This window comes from Rattus rattus, chromosome 4 (assembly GCF_011064425.1).
Source record: "Rattus rattus isolate New Zealand chromosome 4, Rrattus_CSIRO_v1, whole genome shotgun sequence".
Taxonomy (NCBI): Eukaryota; Metazoa; Chordata; class Mammalia; order Rodentia; family Muridae; genus Rattus; species Rattus rattus.
Genome location: NC_046157.1, coordinates 8,944,075 through 8,960,795, shown reverse-complemented (window position 1 = coordinate 8,960,795; position 16,721 = coordinate 8,944,075).

Here is a 16,721-nt window from a genome sequence, read left to right as displayed (position 1 = left end):
CCAACTCTGGAATCTTGGACTATGTAGTTCAGTAGAATAAGCACAAAGTTAGGAACAGGCTATCTTCAGCTGGCTGTTAAATATGAGGTGGTTGTGTCATGAGTATTTTGCCTCCGTTAACCCAAGCGTTGCTAGCCTTGGCTCCCTGCCACCCCAATAGGGAAACAGAGAATTGGCTTGATCGGTAGACCCACTGGACCCAAGACTCACAGTAGTTTGCAAACCAGTAGCTGATCAAGTTAGAAAACAGGCCTCATCTAAGCCAGGCAGAGAGAGATAAGGCCGTGGCCGATGATGAGTACAGTGGTTCCGAAGATAAGAGCCAGAGGGAGGCAGAAGTCCAAGCAGGGTTAGAAGACGGCAGGAGTCCTCAGTTGTCTCAGCCAGGAGCCCGAGGCAGATGGTCCGATAATAGCAACGAGCTTACGTGAGTTGAAGAGTCAGGGGACCTCTAGTGCCCCACAATGAGAAAGGTTCTGTAATAGGGACACAGTTTCAAAATCTCCTGGCTTGATGAAATAGTCAATGGGATAAAGGCTAGATTAACACTGTGGCCAGGAAGGCCGTAGACAGGGAAGAATGTGGGCCTATTGTTAGAACATCTAGCTTGTAGCCTTTGGTCTTCCAACAAGGTGAATGGCCTTAGATTAGTTGTGTGTATCTCACATTGCCTACAATAGCTGTGACCTTTCACTGAGTACTTGCTTCAGAGCCCAAACAAGTCTTAACAAAGTCTTTTAGAAGTTCTATACATAGACTTTCACCTAGAGGTGGAAAAGACAGCTCAGAGAAGTTAAGTAACTTAGGCGAGGTGGCCTAGTAAACCCTAGACCTGGGAGTTTTTCCAGAGTCTGAATACCACCTACCCCCAGAACAGTTCCCTGGGTTGAGCCTATGTTCTGATATCACATGCCAATATCTTTCAGTGAAGTCTCAGTGGGATCATGGAGTAAATAGAGAGACTGAGCCCTCAAAGCAGGAGACACAGAGAGGAGAGGCAGGAAGATGCAGAACAGAATGAGCTCGGTGGGGTGTGTCCGACAGATACTGTGTCTGGACATCCAGAAGCTGGAGTTCCTCTCACAGCCACCGAGATTGCCTTCTAATTTGAGGGTTATGAGGCTTAGTGTCTCAGGATAACAAGACATGTTATGGTCTCACTATTTGGGGTCCACATCTGAACATGGATGTTGGAGACTGCTCCTCAATCCCAGTTGCTGAAGGATTGGAAAACTGAGTTTCAGAAAGAGCTCTACCAAGTCCATTAGCTTCTCTGGGCTGGGGGTTCCTGCCTGTGTCTGACTCGGGTGTGCACATCCCAGCACCTAGCCACCTGACATGTCCTGAACTTTAGTCTTTCCTAGGATCCTCTGCCATGTGTCCTGCACTCCCAGAATCCTGTTCTCAGTCAGCGGTCTCCTTCAGCTGTTCTAGTGACCATAACTGAAGCTCTCAGGTACTCATGCGCTAGCTCAAGTGAAGAATTCCCACTTGACCATGTCCTTGAAGTCCTCATTAGTGATGGAACTTATAGACCCTGGGATAAAGTTTAATAACTGACAAAACATTTCCTTACTCTTCATCTCATTTGATTGTCATGTGGATATGACCTGTCACCTGCAAGGAATCGCTGTGTCAGTGTGAGGGTGAAGGAAACAGACCAGTGTGACCTGTGTGGTCCTGCCTTTCCCTGCCAGTGGGCTTTTTTTATTTTCCTACTAAAGAATGGAATCTTTAAAAATTTGAATTTGTAATCCAGCAGCTGATTAATCATTTGTAGGAATTTTGTTTACAGGGAACACATTGGCTGGAGCCTTTCAGACTTTTTCCCTAAGATCCAGGTGTGGAAAGTGATATGTTTGCAGAGAACCGGTGAAATTCAACTGGCCCAGGACATTCAGTGTGAATGGCATTTGTTTGCAACTCCCCATGCAGTATCCACAGTGTGCCACATGCTATCCTATCCTGAGAGGTCAGCAAAGAGGTTAATGTTATTAGTGATATTATTTTCAGGTCCGAGAGGTTCAGAGATATTAAGGAATTATACCATGGGACTGCATAGAATGGTCCAAATGGGGTTTAAACCCGGGGCTGGAACCCTAACTTCTACTCGTAGAGCTCATAAGGTTTCTTGAATTTGTTGGTCTGGGTTTTGTTGAGCTCTACTGAGGCCCATTTCCAGATTGGTTCCAAAGGAGTTGCAGTGGAGCTAGGAACCTTACTCTGGTAGTACAGAGCAGAGCTGGGAACTTTATTCTGGTAGGACAGAACTAGTCTGTCCCCGGACTTCGGGCGCTGTCCTTTCTCCAGTCTCCTTGGCTATCATAGGTAGTGCTATTATTTTGGGTGGTCACTACCAGACTTTCTAATCTGTTTTCAAACCTTTCTCCCAGCTTCTCCAGGACACTGGATTTTGTGGATATCGGAAGGGTCCTTTGGCTCTGGGCTGGAGTCAGATGAGCTATGAAGAAAGGTGAGGTGGGAGAAAAGAGACAGGCTGCTGTTTCCTCCCCTCAGCTACCTGCAGCTGGCTGTGGCGGCGTCCCTCCCCAAGCCCATTGCTATTACTAGGCTCCCCGTTTCTAGTATTCTCCAGACCCTTGGACCTGCTTCTCCCTTTGTTCTTTCAGGCTGAGGACTGGGAGAGAACCTGGTTTTTGTAATAATCTTCAGGTTATATGACTCTCCCCTACATTTTCTCAACTGTACTAACACCTCTAAGAATTATTCTATTAACCTCTGTTCCCTTGCACACTTTGAATGTCTCTTTCTTGTTTCTACTCTAACATTTTTTAAGAACATTAAAACTAATCTCTGTTTTTTTATTTGTTTTTGATTTGGGGTGGGGATGGGGGATGTGGGATGAAGATGGGGGTGGGGCTGTGCCTGAAATCTATGTGCCAACAGGAAGCCAGAAGAGAGCATCAGTTCCCATGGAAGTGAAGTTACCGGTGACTGTGAACCACCTCACGTGAGTAGAGTATACTCTTAACCACTCGGTCATGTCCCAGCCTGAACCCGTGTCTGTAATACAATCTATAGACGTTGTTTCACTTGCTTTTGCTTTTTAAAGCAATATAGAAAAAGAAGCAAAGGTTAGAGTTGGGGCTTTCTGACATGGTGGCAAAATAACCAGAAATAAATAATTTAAGTTTGGATCCATTGTCATTCACCCCCCCCCACACACACACACATACTGTGGTAAGGCAGAGCATCATGGCGGGGAACATGTGTTAGAGAAAATTGTTCATCTCCTAGTAGATGGAAAGGAGGGGTTTGGGCAATGTGGGAGGGAGGGAAGAGGAGAGCCAGGAAGGGGTGGGCACCAAGGGTGGTCTAGAGACAAGACAGATCTACCGAAGGTATACTCTGAATGACCCTTCAACTAGATCCTACTTCCATCACCTCCTGATAGCCCATCAAACTGTGAACCCCTCAATCAATGAGTTAATTCATCAATGAGGTCATAGCTGGCATGATTCATTGATACACCCAAAGCGATCTCAAATGCATCAGTGGCAAGAATTTCATCACAGGAGGGCATTTCAAGATCAAAACAAAATAGGGCTCCAAGGGGTTATAAAAAGTCCCAGATTAGGTCTGGTGGCTAAGTGACCCAAGTGGAACACTTACAAGCTATGCCATATTATCTCTCCCACTAATATGAATGAGAATAGATTCTTCTTATCTTTCTTGCATGCCTCCTGAGAAAATGAACCACAGGAAGTCTAGAGGAAATGCTCTGTAAATGCTGAAATGTTCCAAAGCCTGAAAATGTTCCAAATAGTAGGTATTGGTTTTTTGCTTTGCTTTGTTTTGTTTTGTTTTTATATCATACACAGCATCCAGGTTAAACCTTCAAAAGGCCACAGACTGCATTTTCCAATGCATTCAGATGTCCCCACTGCCTCTAGGCCAACTGGATCAGGAGATCTAGCATTTGTGGCATCCAAGATTAATGTCCAGGGACGGTTGGCAAAGCATGGGCCACATGGCATCACTAAAAATACTCTTGACCTTAGTGGGAGCATCTTGGGACCCAAAGGGGTAGACTTGGGGGGAGAGAGGGCTTGAGAGGCAAGTGAGTTCCATCAGCTGGGCTTAGGAAAGGTGACTGTTCCCAAGAGCCTCCTTACAGAGTGTCTGCTGGAATTGTCTCCCCACAGCTCTCCCTCCCTCGCTTCCTCCCTCTTTCCTTTCTTTCTCCCTCCCTCTCCCTCCTCTTCTTCCCCTCCCCCTCTCTCCCATCTCCTTCTGTGTGTGTTCCAGTGGCAAGTGGAGATTGGGAGAACTTCTCTGACCTTCTGTACTCTTCTGCTGGAGTAAAGGCTGTGCCTTAAAGCTCTTCCTCGTGGCAGGACTCTCAGGAATCTCCCTAGCCTGCCAGTTGGACAATAGATACCCAGAGCCTGCAGGAGCTAGGGAGGGGTAAGCTGAAGAGCCTGGTATGGAGTTGGTGGAGAGGCTCAATCCAGAAGGCAGGGTTTAGCATCTCCCGGGATGAGGGGTGGGGAGGTTCACTGCTATCCTAAAGACATAGTTTTCCAAACTCTGTAATTAGAGCTTCACACCTTTTCTACTTAAAATTGGGTGTCTGAGTCAGCACCTACCCATATTAACTAGGAACTTACTAGAAATAGAGATCCTCAGCTCCTGTCCCAGACCTCTAGGGCTCTAAACCAAAGCCTGTATAAGACGTAACCATTCCAGATGCACCCGCGTACTCATTTGAAAACACCATTCTTGGACTTCTCTCAGGTCCCCTCAAGGGTCACCAGTGAGTGAGAACAGTTGTATAAGTGAGGTCTGATTAAAAAATAAAATCGGACAGCCAAGGATGCTGGTACATGCCATTAACCCCAGCACTGAGGAGGCTATGCTGAGACTACTAAGAGTTTAGGGTTAGCCTGAGCTATATAGTAAATTTCAGGCCACAGAGTGAGCCATATCTATATATATATATATGCACACAACTATATATGTGATCATACATATATGATTATATTTGAAAAATGTCTTCATTTGCATTTAGAAGAAGATTTAAAAGTTAAAACCAATGTGGCCTTTCTCTGTTTACATTAGAACAGTTTGTTTTTCCGTCAGAGCCCCCTGCCACCCCAGCCCTGCCTTGATCATTAGCTCTTGGATGTCAGAGTCCCTTGTCCCTTAGTGCAAGCCTGGTCAGGAAGGGGCAACACCACCAATGAAGGTCCATGTTAGGAGATGAGGTGGGCACTGGGTTTTTTCCCAGGTCAAGGCATTTTCATCCCTGAAGGTCTAGCCTGAGCAGGACTTCCTGGTGAGATGCCGAAGGTGCAGGAAAGGAACCTGTCATGACCTGGGTGTGCAGCATTTAGCTCTGTTCTCGGAGAGGGGAGGGCAGAAAGGCTCAGCGAGTTCTCTTCTGTAGGTGGAATTATGCAGGCAGCTTAGTGTTTGTTGTATGGAGAGCATCCTGGCAGGATGAGAAGAAGTGCCAGGAGCTGAGGAGAGATAAGCCTGCTTCCAGCTGGGATCTGGGCACAGCCGTGCAGCAGGCAGCAGGTTTTCAGGATTCCAGAGGGAAGGGAGTGCTTGGCGGCTGAGGCAATGCCTTTTCAGAGCCTTGGTTTGCTCCATTATAAATAACTATGATTTACATTGCCTTGCTAGCCTGGGGAATGCTCCTGGCCCAGCCTTCCACTAGTCACCTTATAGAGAACATTCTTGGCTTGTGTTGTACTGAGGGGGAAACTGAGGTTTTGAGAAGCCATGCCACTCATGTTTGGGACTGAAAGTATTGAGAGGACCACTGAAGTTGGCCTGATCCTGGCTTGAGCTCATCTCTTTTCTCTTTGTGTCTTGCCCTCTGCCCACATCGTCAGCCTAGCTTACTGTTCTAGATGCTCTCGTGTGCACATCACCTCCTTTTCCATTCACTAAGTTCTTAACTCCAGTCAGGAGCCTTTATTTCCCTCTTGTGACCCAGTTGCCTGCCTTGATTGGACTTGATAATATGCTCCACTGCTACTTGCTTACCTTCAAAGCTTTGAAGGGAAGGGAGTGGCCCAGCCTCTTGGAACCCCACAAAATGTTGTCCTTGGGAAATGCTTATGTAATGGTGAATTAACCAGCAGACTAAAACATTCAGGCTCATGGCTGAGGCAGAGTCTGTGTTTATAGACACTTGGGTAGGAGAAAGGCTTCTGTTGTTCAACAATACTGGTCTTGAGGAGGGCGGCTGTCCCACTCCAAATCTAGAAACTTGAGTTCTCCAAGTTGAAATTTTAGGTTTCTTCCTCCCCTCCTTCTTTATCCTGTAAATAGAAGTGTCCTAACTTATCATTCAGATGTGAAGAGGACAGCAGGACACCTCTAAGGGGTGTCTTGGAGGATTGGCTCCTACAAAGCCGATAACAGGCAGTCACTAGCTAGTACAAGGGACCGTTTCTTTTCCTTGGAGCTAACTAGCACCTGAGGACAAAAAGGGGAGTAAGGTAGGAAACCCCAGATCTGGGCTATCTTCTCAGTGGGCGAGTGCTGTACATGTTAAGGACTGGTTATCCAGGATTCCAAATGATGATTTTTAAAAATGGTCCCCAGGCTGAGCCATTCGTCCTTTCCAATTATGTAAGTATTCAGCAGCAATTCAGGAGGCAAGCGAGTCTAGTCCCTGGGCCATGGACTCTATTCTTATGACCTTCCTTTTGGAAAGCCACAGGTGTAGAGGTGGTGAGAGACAGAGGCTGGGAGGCTGGGATCCTCCCGACCTGGATTTATCCTCTGACTCACTCTGTGATCATGGACCATTTGTTCCCTGTGGGAACAAGTCACATGAGCAGACTGGCCTGAGGTCACTCAGTGCTCAGCCTGATAGCAAGCTCTCTCCCTCTCCCTGCTCCCCCTCTCATCTCCATACCCACCTATTCTGGAGAGAGGGGTGGAAGTCCCTGAGACAGAGCCTGGTAATTTCTGTCTTTATCTTGCCTCTACATCCTTTCCTAGCTTGAAAACAGCCCTGGAAAATAAACAAGGTATATGTCATAATTACCATCTTATAGATGGAAAACTGAGGCTCAGGCAGGACACCTTGCTTGGTGAAGACAACATAGTTTTAATTTCTCTGTTCTGATTTTCTTAGCCAGAGACTCTCAGGGCTCGTGGTGGCCATGACTGCATAGGTTCCTCTGCCAAAGCGAGGTCCTTTACTCCTCCTGATCTGGTTTCCCTGTCTGATGGATTTGTCCCTCTTGCTTGACCTGTTTGAACCCCATAAAACCAGATGTGATGGGCTACATTGGGACAAATCCACCAAAGAGACCTGGAGAGAGGGTGATCCCATCACTGCCATCTTGTGTTCAATCCATCTTCAGATGCGTCTCATACGCAAACCTTCATGTGAGGACCTGGGGGATTCCAGGCTGCTCTCCTGGGACTCTAATGCAGAGTACTGGCAAGGTAGACGGTAGCAGGAGCAACTGAGGCCAAGTGTGACAATGAGACTCTTGAGCTGCGTGGCTGACCTGCTTGGAGGGCTTGAAGACGAGTAATTGGGCAGAACGTCATGCACCTGGAAGATCAAAAGATAAGCTCTCTGAGAGGGGGGCAGGGAACGGCTCGTGAGTCAAGGAGTTGGAAGAATTCGGGCAACTCTGTTGTAACCTTTCCTGTTCCTTCTTTCTCTGCCCTCCCTCCAGTGTTCACTGCCCCACCCTCTCACATCTCAAAAGGCTCCCAACTGGTCTCCCCACTCAGCTCCATACACCCCTGCCTGAATCTCCACCTTCCTCTTCAGTCCTCTCCCTCTTGCTCCAGTTTGAGCACGCAGTGCTACCCGCCAGCCAGGTGAAGCTACTCATTCTTCCTGCTCCTGTACTTTTCCACTGTTCGCCTTCTCTTGTGTTCTGTCCTTGTGCACCCTTCCTAGTCCTGCAAGTGCGAACCCCAATTCTGACTTTCAGTCCATCCCAAATGCTCCTCTCTTAACTCTACTTGAGCGGATATGTGGTTGTCCGATCCGACCTCCTGTTTTGGGGAGGTATTTGAAGCCATTTAAGTAGTTTCTTAGCTATTTTTTCCCCTCGTTTTACCTCCTGGAGAGACTGAAATCATCTTGCAGAAAAGGACCACAATCAAATCTGTATTCCTTGGTATCTTGGGGGCCACTTCATTTTCTCATGAACTTACTAGGTTGGGAAGGGAGAGGTTCAAGCACTCTAGAACTAAGCCTCAGTAAGACCAACCATACACTGCAAAGGAAGCTGAGATAGATTGTAACAGACATGTGGATAAACACCTTCAAAGAATAGTGACCAGAGGGGAAAAGGCTTCTCAAGGGAGTGTAAAACAGGGAAGCAAGAAATCAGGTATGAGTGAGATGGCGGTTGTTTGTCCTATGCTTGGTAACAGGAGTCAACAGAACCTGGAAGGACCTTCTTAGGGTGGGACCAGAATGAATCACAAAAGCTTTCATCTAACCAGTACACAGCACCGGGCATCTTCCCAAGCAGAAGCCAAGAAACAAAAGCATCCAGCACGTTCCTGAGCCTTTGGGGGTTCCTAGAGTCTTCCACATGAGCCAGACCAAATCTCAAAGTTCATACCCATTTGGAAAAAGACAACACCATGTCAAAAATCCTGCCCAGCTACACCAGCCAGTGTTTCTTCATGATCTATCAAACTTGGGCCAGATGGATGTAACCACAGACGTCCCAATAGGTGTGGTGAGAACAAAGACATATAAAGGGAGAACAGATTTTAGAAACAGAGTCAGGGAAGCCTCACTCCCAGGAGTGTGGAGAAATGGTCCATGAGAAGCTGTGGGTCAGTGGAAATAGAGAATTGGCCAAGGGGGCAAACCTGTTTGCAACAGAACCCAGGTCACTTCAATGTGGGCTTAGCTTTTCCAAGGCCACCTGACTAGTAGAACAGCCAGAAAACCCCTTTTATTCCTCCCCTTTTCTCTGTTCTTTTCTTTCTTTCCCCTCCTTCACATTCCCGTCTCTTTCTCTCAAAGGCCTAAAGAAATCGTGGACTAGAACACCCCACTAAAAATGGAAACTCAGGTGGACTTCAGAGGGAGGAGGGGATGAGAAGGCCATTGGTCACTTATCATCCTGTGGCTTGGGGGAAAGTAGGGGCCAAAACGAACACCAAGAAGTCCTTTCCTCTTTAGTGGACTTGCTTATTTGTGGACCTCATCTGCATATGTAAATGAGAGCAGTGGGCAATGTAGGGTGGCAGCTGTGGCCCTGCAGCTGCCTGTGCAGTGAAGCACTGGGGAGTCCCCCACAGCGCCGGGCCACTCAACTCACATATTGGGGACTCATTGCTTGAGAAGAGGGAGTACTAATGAAAGGCAAGAGACCATGTCGGAGAGGGGTCCTAGGTGTCATTTATGTGAACACACTCAGAGAAACACAAGAGTAGAGACTTTGTCCAGTTGTAATCAGTCACCATCTGGACTGCTTAGAAACTGCATTTCCTGCTTTGAGCACTGGGCGTCTGTTATTTTTCTTTCCAAAACTGGGGTGGGAGATATAGACAGAGACATAGTCCAGCCAGAGATGAGGTGTGAACAGTCCCCAGGGATTCCCAAGAGACAGGCTGGCATATCCCAAGTCTTCTTCCCCTGTAGGTCAGGTTCTAGTCTTCATTTGCAGTCCATATGGCCATTCTCTGGGGTCACAGAGAGTTCTGGGGCATATGATTCTGTAAGAAGGACATTCTTACACCCTATAAACTCATCTGTGATCAATGCAAAGTGGATTTTACTGTTTATTCAAATTTCAGTGGAATTCTTTAAAATCTTTTACATTTTTTTTTGTGGACCAAGAATTTATAGTCACTAACTTTCTGAAGGCTTCAAATTGTGAAAAAGATGAGCATTAAAAGAAAATTAATGCTTGTTTCACAAAGGTACTTTACATCTTTAAAAAAAGGATGGAGTGGGTTCTCTTTTAGCTACTTACAGTAGATAGCTAAGAAACATCTATGTTCTAACGGGAAGACTAGAACCTTGACATCAGAGGTTTTGATTTTTTTCTTTATTGAAATTAACTTCTGTTATCAACAGGATAGCTATGGGCCCGAAAGTTGACTTAGCAGGGAAAAGTACTTGCATGCAAACCTGGCGAACCGAGTTTGGTCCTCGAAACCACAGAAAGAATGAAGAAGAAAATTGAAGGCACAAAGTTGTCCTTTGATCTACAGCTACACTATGGGATGCATGCCCCCCATGTGCCATGCTCTCCTTCTCGCCCTCCCCCCCTTACACACACACACACACACACACACACACACACACACACACACACACTAATAATAACTAAATAAGTGCTCAATGCCTTGCCAGTGGCGGGTGCTACATTGAAGGGATTGTTAGAAGACAAAGCCATGGGTCTCAGAACCATATGGATGAATAGAAACAAGCCAGAAGGGAAATAAACACTATTCACCTCTTCTGTTTTGCAGCCGAAATCCCTGCCTTTTCTCTCCAAGTTGAGAAATGAGACCGGGGAGGATAGCACACCTCGAAGAGTCTAGCTCAAGGCTGCCATGTAGGAGTTATAGAAGCCACACGCATAAGATCTTGTTCCTATGCAGGACCGGGAGCCTTGCTTCAGTCTCAGACCCGATCTTGTGACTCTCAAGTGTTCTAGTGTGTCCCCTGCTGCCTTGGACCTTTGGCAGAATGCTCAGAGCCCCTCCACCTCACCATTTCTAAGAGATTTCCACATAAAACAAAATGCTTGCTGTGCAAATCTCATGATTTACAAGATCACTAACCAAGATCAAGATCACTGACCCCATACCTGTCCATGAAATTGCTCCTGTGGCATGGGTCAGTTTCACTAAATTTCTAGATGTTCTGTCTGTTGGATGACTTCTCATCCTCACCAGCTTAGGTGAACAAAGAAGGACCCAATAACTCTGCCTTTCCCTGGAGGAATTTGCTTTGTCACAGGCTTGGAAGAAGGAGAGTGAGTATGTATTATGGTCAGGAAGATGTCCACATGACAGTGGTGTATCTGAGGGACGGGCTCAATGTGTTTCCAGTGGTGGGTGCTACATTGAAGGGGTTGTTAGAAGACAAAGCCATGGGTCTCAGAACCATGTGGATGAATAGAAACAAGCCAGAGGGAAATAAACACTATTCACCTCTTCTGTTTTGCAGTAGGAACTATAAGTTTCTTGATGCACAGTTCACTGCTTATCTTTTTAGCTTCCCGAGAGCTAGGAAGGCCACATAATTCTCTTTCTATAGTTTTCAAGATTCCCTTATGTGATCACTCAGTATATTATATTAGTATTCAATTCACAAGCCTGCCTTTAACAGATAGTGCAGAATTTAAAATCTGATATATATATATATATCCTCATGTTTATTGATAGGAATTTCAAAATAGAGCCCGAATGGCTAGAATAGGGATAATTGTACAGGTAGGTTTTACTAAAATCCAAGGAAGGCTCTGGAAGGCTTTTTGGCGCGTAGAGCCATCAAAGTGTACGTGCTCTGCTATGGAAGTAATTGTTTTCCGTTAGAGGTAAGCAAGCAGAGTGGGGGAGGGGCTTGGAGCTTACGAGGTTTATATGTCGACTGGTAACCTTCATGTTCTCACAGATCTTTAGCCACACATATAGAAAGAATTCGATATGTGTATTTAAATCATCACCTCTTAAAGCCACCTGCACACGTGTGCTGCCAACCGGTGGCTCCCTCTCACTGAACTCAGCATCTACTATGCAAAGTACCACTTCCTTTTATTTACTCTAAAATTAATCCTGGCAAACTTTGGGGGAAAGGGGGCCGTTTTTCTGAGATTTGCTGATTAATTGTATAGTTCCATACCATCAAGCATTGCTAAATGCCCACGGTTGGCTCCTTTTTGATTGCAGAAACATTCTTCCGCTTGTATACCAACAGACTTCCATCATATGTATGATCAGAACAGTTCTTCTTGGCTCCTCTCCTACCTCCCTGGCACACTACATTTTTCTTAAGGCCCTTTAATAGGACCTCCATGTTTTTCTGAGCCCACATACTGTTGCCCTATGTAAAGGGTGTCTCATGATTTTTCTGCGTGACTTCTGAATTCTTTCTGACAAAAGCCAATATTGTTATATCTTCTCAGCTTGAGCAGTCTCTGAGCTCAGCCTTGTCAGCTTTGTCTGCCCTGTGCCTACCAGTGTACCCTGTTGCACATTCATTAACTTAATCCTCTCTCTCTCTCTCTCTCTCTCTCTCTCTCTCTCTCTCTCTCGTGTGTGTGTGTGTGTGTGTGTGTGTGTGTGTGTGTGTGTGTGTGTACATGAGTTCAGGCAGGAGCGAGTGCACTCACCTGTGAAGGTGGGTGAGGAGACCAGAGGCTGATGTCACCGTATCATCTTCTGTTGTTTCTCATCTTAGTTTTTAGACACAGGCTCTCTCATTGAACCTGGAGCTCGGTGTGTTGGCTAGCCATTACAGCCTCAGGACCCACTTGTTGACACCCTCTCCTCAAAAACCTGGGTTTTCGATGTGATACACGCCACAAAACCTCACTGGTACAGAGATGTGGAGGATCTGCACTCCAGTCCTTAAACTCATACGCCAAACATGTCACTCACTGAGAGCCATCTCCCCAGTCATGAGCAGAAGTCCTGAAAACAAGCAAACGGACAACTGTCTTAACAACCGAAACCCAGACCAACCAAACAACTAAACAACCCTCCACAAAAGAAACATGCGGGGCTGTCATACGGAGGCCACAGAAATACTTGACCAGGGATAGATACAGAATTTGAGCTGAACTGACTTAAAAATCTAAGTCTTGTCCATTTCTACGTTGTGATAATAAACAATTTGCTAAACTGTCCTCAATTTTCTAACTCAAAGAAAGAAAAAAATCCGACCATTACAAATAGTCGTAGCCATAATTCAATAGGCTAACTACACAGCATGGCTCCTGGAAAGTGACCCTTGGGTTGATCTCTGGCCTACATAGGTGTGCACACAAGTACACATGCACCCATATGAACACACATGCACACACACACACACACAGGTGCACACATGCACACACACAGGTGCACACACACACACAGGTGCACACACACACAGGTACACACACACACACACACACACACACACACACACGCAGATAAGAAGTCAATACTGTAAAGCTTAAGAGACTGAGAAAGAAGGATCTATACAAGTTCTTTGAGTGGACCCAATAAGGAGGCTGTTCTGCGTGTTTGTGGAAGGAAATGTAAACCCCTCAAACACATCTTGAGTTTTGACCGGAATCCATTGTGTTAGAAACAGAAATTGTAGTAATTTTTTTGCCTGAGAGCATTCTGTATTTACCCAAACTTGACTCAGGAGTATCCGTTTTACCCCGTTTCTTCTGAGACCTCTAAGGCCCCTACATTTGAACTTAGGTGGTTCCGATGCAACTCCCACCTCCGACTCCATTCCACCTTGGTTAACAGATTTTATTTTTCCTATCTCGTTTCTTCTGCTGTAGCACTGAGATCGCAGAAATATTTGCTCTATGTCCTAGGTCAAATATGCAATTGACTTAAAATTCAAGTCTTGTTGATTTCTAGCGTGTGGTAATAGGCAATTTGCTGAACTGTTCTCAGTTTCCTAGTGTGAAGAGAGAAAGAAAAAGAAAGAACCCTACCATAGTCATAATTCAGCAGGGTAACTGTGTATAGCAATTAACGTAGCCCTGGTCACTCTCAGGGGCCGATCTCCATGCTATGGAGCTGTCCATGTGTGTAGCAGCTTTAGAGGTGTAAGTTATTGGAAGTGTCTGTCCACATCGTGTAAGGGAAAGAGTAGTATAGGGGCCAGTTGAGATTCAAGTGCTCTATGCTTTAGGAAGACGCTGATCCCTGTAGTGTAGGTTCCTGTGTCAAACTGGGATGAATCAAAGGCCTCGCCCTGCTTACCACATAGAGTGTTTTGAGTACCATTGATGGTAAAACTGCACTAACACCATTGAAGGTATTGCACCAACATACTCTCCCTCTCCCTCTCCCTCTCTTTTCTTCCTCTTTTCCTCCTCTTTTCCTCCTTCCCTCCCTTCCTTTATTTCTTCTTTCTTTCCTTCTTTCTTTGTCTGTTTTGTTTTGTTTTGTCTTTTTGAGACAGTTTCCTTGTGTACCCCTGACTGTTCTGGAACTGCTCTGTAGATCAGGCTGGCCTCAAACTCACAGAGTTCTGCCTGCCTCTGCCTCCAAAATGCTGGAGTTAAAGGCATGTGCCACCACCACCACCTGGCAGCACCCTGTCTTTCTTAAAGTTGAATTCTGTAAGCTTCAATTATCCCCTCCTAAGAGCCAAGTTCTGATTTCGTAAAGAACACTTGCCCGTTAAAGACGCCATTTTGCCCATTATAGGACATTCCAGGATAACAATTTTTATCATAGACTCCAGACATTGAAGTAGTATTTAGCTTATAACTTCAGGCAACTCATTATACGGGTGGAATTCCATGGGTAGTGAGACGTTTTCTTTTTCTTGAGGGGTGACCGTTATATTAGAGACTTTATATTCTGGACAGTAGCTCCAGTATTCCGCTCGGTACCTACTCCAGAATCCTGAAGCAAACGCTCTACAGTCCTATTATCTACCATTTGGTTTGCCCATTGCACTTAGTCAGGAGAGGAGTCACACAACCTTGGATTGAGAGGCAAACAATTTGGATAACTCCTATCTGCTAGTAATTTCTTAGATGAACACCAGCAAAGTGTTGATTTCCCTTTGAGACTCAACATCTTCATTTAATAGCGGAAGGGATGGGGTATAATATCTTTGATATCGCTTCCAATTTTGTCAATTTATGATACTAAAATATGCTGTCATTCAAAGTATTCTTGCTAAGTTCCTTGATAGAATTGTCTAAAACACCTGATCGCATACTCCTCTTTTCTGCCAGCACCCAGAAACTTCTTTTCAAATAAATAACTGTTGAGGACAGATCCCTTAGTTAACCGTGTTGGATACTGTGAAAGGCAGTTAAGCTTCACGGCAACTTAAGTCAAGTACGAGCTCAAAGGAGACAATAGGGAATCATTTGTACTGATTTTTCTATTATTTGAGTAACTTGAAAATTACTGTTCTAGTTTCCCTTCGGTTGCTGTGAGAAACCATGGTGACCAAAAGCAACATAAGAGAAAAGGTTTTATTAGGCTTACACTTCTGGGTTATAGTCCATTGTTGATGGAAGTCAGGGCAGGGACTCAAGTAGAACCTGGAAGTAGGGATTCTGAAGGGATTCTGCTTTCTGGCTTGCTCTAGGATCACACTTAGCTATTTTGGACCTCTTGCCTAGGGAACACCACTACTCACAGAATATCAGCTAACAACTGATGTTAAGACACACCCCGTTCCCATGGACATGAGCACAGGCCAATCTGTTCAGGACGATCAGTTGAGATTCCTTTCTTGGGTGACTGTCGGCTGACAAGTTGACAGTTTTAATTAGCTAGGATACCCACCAGTAAAATGTAGTGTAAAAGTTATAAGGGAAGAGAGATGACCTTGCTTACAGTATTGGGCTGGTACTGCCTACATGAAGGACTCGTGTGGAGGAAGGAGTCACGCATTAAACATACTGCTAGGGTCTATCTTGATTCTGAATGGTGGCCTAGGCGTGCCTTTTATCTTTGGGGCTTTTATTTCTCCCTATTGATGAGTATCTTGGACCATGGTAGATCCTTTCCAAGTAGAAGCAATGTGACGATCATGGTGTTATGACGCACATTCTGATTCAGAAGTGAGGCAGACATTTGACTTGAGACACAGAAGGGAATAAGGTAAAAACCTCAAGTGGTAAGGTGGCATGTAGCCTGGGCAAAACAACACACAGTTTGCCGCTGTTTGCAGAGATGTGCGACTGACAAAGTGTTTATTGTACAGGTATTGTCCTGGGCGCCCCACTTGCTTGCCATAGAACTTTGCTGAAGAAACTAGGTGAGGGAGAAAGGACCAGTGTGCCAAGAGCACTGGCAGAGGAGAGTTTCTGGGGCTTGTGGGGCCTGAGTTCTGGCTCCTCAGCCAAGGTGCTGCAGCCCAGGGAGTCTGGGCCTGGGCCTGCTGCTGAGGCAGGAGCCTCAGGAGCTGCCTTGGGCAGAGGTGTGGGGGAAGGAAAGTGCTTCAGCACAACGTGAGTTTCACTTCCTGCCTCAAACCCAGAGAGTCCTTATATAAATATCACCTCAGCAGCTGCCGCTCTCACCCTCGTCTCATTATTACTCCTGAGGCTCAGCTCTCAGGCAGGAGCCTGCAGCCTCTCACTTTCCCCAGTCCCATAGCACTCACAGCAGGCCCCTTGCCAGGTGGGCGCCTGGGGCAGAAATGAATCACAACCTCTCTCTGGCCCTCCAGCCAGCCATGCCCAGAAGCTCTTGCCTCACTGAGCAAGAGAGGGTGTCCTGACTAGTGGCCCACGTTAATCAAATTAAATCCTGTCCACAGACGTGACAGGCACTCAACCCATCTGTGGAGGCCACAGAAAGCACTGTCAGCATTTGTGCAGGTAGCGGTTGGGCAGTTCCGAACTTGGCATGCTCACCTACACGAACATCCCATTCTATGGACTGCGCTAGACTTGAGACTCTCAGACATTCTCCAAGGCAGCGAGACAGCACGGTTTACGGAGTTAGCTGACAAGAAAAGGCCAAAATGTGTCCCAGTCTCCATTCTACCATAAACAAAACAGTTGCTAATCTTCAGCCATAAGAACTTACCT